Source organism: Cryptomeria japonica, chromosome 5 (genome assembly GCF_030272615.1).
Source record: "Cryptomeria japonica chromosome 5, Sugi_1.0, whole genome shotgun sequence".
Taxonomy (NCBI): Eukaryota; Viridiplantae; Streptophyta; class Pinopsida; order Cupressales; family Cupressaceae; genus Cryptomeria; species Cryptomeria japonica.
The window spans coordinates 750618806-750624095 of NC_081409.1; positions in this window are offsets into that span (position 1 = coordinate 750618806).

The following is a 5290-nucleotide window of genomic DNA, read 5'->3' on the forward strand; positions in this document are numbered from 1 at the left end:
CGGGACTAGAGGAGCAATTATGCAAAATACAGAGGTATGATGTTGGAAAGGATGTCAATAAAAACCCTATAAATCTCATAATTTATGTCATGCTAGGAGAATATGATAAATGATTTTCTGTTCTTCTAGATACATGATCCGGAACAAGCATTGCCAAAGAATAAATATGTTTAACAATCTTATTATTGGCAATCTTAGAATATCTTGATTTGGGGAATAGGAGCTAAGAAAATGTTAGAATAAAAAGAATGTGGTATTCCAATAAATTTGGAAGAGATTAACCATTCTTGTTCATTTTGGCAAATGATAGCATCAAAACTAATATTCTCCTAGGATGCGATTTTTTGAGCCAATTTTGAGAGGTTTCCTTTACTTAGATAGGTGTTAGTTTGGGAAATAACCTAGAGGTTAAATCTATTGATATTAATCAAGATTAGGATTGTGTAAATGTTATTGGTAGATTTGATGCAAAATAAATTATTCTTCATGAACCTCCAAAATCTTCAACCAGAAAAATTAAAGAGTTTCTAGTGGAATGCCAGAGGAAGATATTAGAAAGATGTTTCTTTGACAATCCTATTTTGGTATTTAGATATGATGGATGGGGTGAATTTCATATAGTCCCAGGTACAAAAGAGATACACATATTGTCTCCACATCTCACTAAGGGGAAATTGGTTTTTATAAAGGCACTAGTAAGGCAATATAAAAAAGCTCATATAATATTCAAGTGCAAAGATATTACGAGACATTTCCCATTACGATACCATAATGTTGATGATTCGACTAATGTGTTTTTTCCTTCATGTAAAATACTATTATCTCAATTAAGTATATAGAAGTCCAATATAGTCCTCTTAGATATTATTTATCTTGATGTACATTTCCTTGGAAGGTAGCTAGAATGGATCATCAAGCATAAAGACATGCAAATTACAGGTGACTACTATCATCTAGAGACGAGATCACTTATATGTCTAAAATATTTAAACATACTTACAAGTCAAAGTGTGTTATGGAATTTGAAAATGTCTTCAACTTTCTAGGATTTCATTTAATTCCTAACATTGGGTGTCGGCTAATTTTAGAATGGTGGTTCAACTGGACAAGGGACACAAGATGATAATACAACAACACAATGAGATTTGTTGTACATAAATGTATATAATTAGTGTTATAAATAATATTAGCAAGTTTAATAATCAAGATAATATTAGTGGTTTCTTGCTCATGATAGATGGTTCATTATAAATAATGGCTTGTAATTAAGCAAGGACTAACATCGTTGCCCATTTGGTGTGACATTCCTCATTGTAATATGTTTATAACATGTATTCAACTAGCACAAGGGTATGTCTATGTCGTGAATCCAGGCACATTAATATTTGACAGTAGGATGCAACCCTATCTAAAAAAGTCATGATGTCAGCCATGTGAATATTTGACATCAAGATCCAAAACTTGTGTAAAACAAAAGATCCTTGTAGCCACTTATGGGTATTAAGTGGTTCATTCTCACTTTTTGAGTATATAAAAGTGATAGTGTAGCATCCTAAAACTATACCCCTTGTAATTTTTTATTGTATTTCAGTCTTTGCCTTAGTGTTTTCACCCCTTGGTTTGATCGAAGATCTGATTATGCTCATGCATGTCATAAACACCATGTAGCTCAAAGATCCACCTCATTGCCTCCTTGATCCTACCCAAAATAGGGAAAGACTAGGGCATGGTGCCTTGGTCCTCCCTAATGGGGACCTATTTTGGACCCATTGGTCTATGTCGAATTTGAGTAGGAAAAAACCCCTCCATGTCAGATCATGTTGGAAAAGTAATTCATTTTCCCTCTAGGAAAGTATATAAAAGGGATTTCCCCTATCATTTGAACATCACGCACACACAAGAGGTCCTCAAGCATTCAAGAATTCAACTAGAGTAATTGAGCATTTTCAATCTTCCTTCAAGCTTTGGAGTAACAATAGAGTCAATATTTCAAGCATTGAAGAGGAGATCATAATCCTAATTCTCGAAGTCTTAATTCTATGTGGAGGCAAGAAAAAATTTACATGGAGGTATGAGGATTTCATTTTCACTCAATTCGACATCCCTTGAAAGAGGATGATTTCCACTTTAAGTCATTTCAATTACATTATTTCAACAAATTGGTTAATTTCAAAACCAAGGTTTGACCTAAAGGCAAGCCCCTATTCCCAACACATTTCCCTTTCCTTCTTTGTACAAAACACAAGTGCGTAGCTGTAAATCTCAAGATAAGCTTCAGACACAAAGACAAAAAAAACATTTTCAGTGATTGAAAATATCGAAGGACTAAGATGGGGCATCCTAGTCTCTACACATGGTCCTTGCTACTTTTGACAGTTTTTGCAGATAAGCTCCTAGTTATCTCATACTTCTTAAATTTAGGTGCACGACACAATCTCAAATTTCCAACTCATTATTTTCTCAGATTTGTCTTCATTTCTAGCACTTGGTCTTATTTCAACTTGTCAACTTACAAAAGATGGTCAAACACATTCTATTTCAATCAATCTACTTAGTATTCAATCCTTATCCAATGAGTGATTGAATCTATGGATTTACCCTCTCTTTTTAATGTAAAGGAATCTCCCCATCGAAGTGAAAAAAGGCGATTTGGTGATTTCTCCTTCTATCTTGAAAATTTCAAAGTCACCTAGTTTTTGCCTTTACATTTTGGTGAACCAGATGTGAATTATCCTTACTTCTAATTTTCATTTTTTGATTTTATTCATATGAAATTTAAAATTCAAAATTTCAATTACAAGTTTAATTTCATTGCAATTTAAAAAAAAATAGAGGTTAAATTCACAAAAATCCTAATTTTTAGATTCCAAATTGAGCCTGTGATTTGTCTAAATTGGATAAATTATTTCAAATTTGAGAACTCTTGTATTTTATAATTCAAGATTTCATTTACATGTTGAAGTTTCAACAAAATTTCAAAAATGAAGTGGTTAAATAAAAAAGCCCTAGTTTGTAATTTTAAAAATTGAACTTCTGGATTGTGTAGATCTTGAATTATTTTCAGATTTGAGTTCTTACTTCAATTTCAAAATTCACGTTCGCACCTTACAACATTCAATTTTTTAAATTAAACGGTTTATGCAACAAACCCTAATTTTTAAATTTAAACTAATCTTGTGCAATTCCCAATTTTTTTTTAAGCGTTTAATTAATTTAATTCGATATAAGGCTCATAAAAGTTGGCCCTTAACATTTAGTGTGCCCTTTTTTTTCATTCTTTCAATTAATCATCTTATGAAACTGATGATATGATGAATCAATAAGGATCTGATCAATTACTGAGAGGGGGGGGGTAAGTCAGTAGATATTAAAAAGACTAAACTTTCACCAAACTTAATCTTAACTCATAAACCAATCACTAAACTAACTAGTTTAAACACTACACCAAAACTATAATTACACTATCAAGTTTACCAGTTGACCAAAATATCAATATAATAGTGTAAGAGATCTGAAACTCACACAATGTTTAACCAAAATGTCAAACCACTTTACTAACACTAGTAATAGCTCATTTTAGATCACTTCTGGTCATCTAGTTATATTTAAGTGGATTTACCAGTTAATCATATCAACCATATCAAAACATAACCACAAAATCATTCACCACTTGATATAGTGAATTTTGACGTGGAAAACCAAATGGGAAAAACCATCCTGCAATGAATGCCCAAAAGTGTTCTGAACTCTTCAGAAGCTCGCCCTATTAGGAGCCAAGCTTTGTTAGAATCTTTACACAAATGTCCTGTTAGGAACAAATCCAGTTAAGGACCACCCGATTAAGGGATTGACTACAATACCCTATTAGGAGTAACCTCGATAAAGGATTTTAATGATGGTATGATGAAAGAATAAGTATCCTATAGAATACTGAGAGGGGGGGGTGTGAATCAGTATATTGAAAAAATTGATACAAAGTTCCCAAACTCAAATTCAATTACACAAAGTAAACATATCACAGTCAAGATCAATATTCATAAGAATACTTGACATCAACTGGTTTGACTATTATGACAACTTAACAATAAATAACTCCAATCTTGAAAACATCAACAATGCTTAATCATATCTCAACATATTCATCTCTCAATGCTTCTATTTATCATGCCTTATAAGAAGTTAATCAAATCAACAAATAAGATCATAACCACAAAAACATTCACCGCTTGACACAAATGTTTATACATGGAAAACCCAAGTAGGTAAAAACCACAGTGAGATGAGACTCACAAGGATAGCTATCTAAACTCTTTTGAAGTTTTCCCTATTAGGAGCCAAACCTGTTAAAGCTTTACAATAACCCTTGTTAAGAACTAATTCTGGTTAGGAATCACCCAGTTAAGGGATTTACAAATATGCCTTGATGAAAAGCACAATATCCTATTAGGAGTAACCTCACTGGAGGATTTAAGAATCCAAGCTAATGGACTACCTTGTTAGATGATTAAATAAGTAACCAAGCTCGTTAGAGCTTACTCCGATAAGGGATTTCACTTTTGTTGTAATTGTTAGAAAACAAGAGGTTTTCTTGATCTATCTAAATAGCACTACATTTTCTTGATCGGATCCTTTTAAGATTCAATCTATCTTTACTGAAAGTGTAGATCCATTCATCATTTAGGCAATTACACACTCAACAAGTTTCTATGAAACTTGCCAAAAAAATTTACAAACAACTTTATCGACCTTAAATACAAATCAATTAGGTCCATAACACAACAGAAACCTAATTCTCATCATCAAGATTACAACCAAGTGAGCACAATCTTGACTATTAGAAATCATAACAATCTCTTCACATTCTTCAAGAAAATATCAACCACTCCATGATCACCACTTCATTAGAGTTTGTAACTCATCATGCACTATGAATTAGATGTAATCCACTTTGCTCCTTCCCTAGACAACAAACAAATGCACCAAAATGATCTAAACTTATCCTCTTACAATGATCACATGTGTCTCCATTATTACTACTCATCATTTAATAAACCAACAAACATGATCGGTTAGGTTTTAACAACTGATAGGGTTTACCGGTTACATTGCATAGGAAGGTTTAACCCTTTACACCGGTTTACCCATTCAACTTACAAACTTAACATACCAGTTTACAACATCTTTCACAAAGATCTTCCTACCAATTACTAGCCTATATCAAAAGCAATAATATCAAAAATAACATGAATACCATTACCAGTTCAATCGACATCAATGACAATATATCATT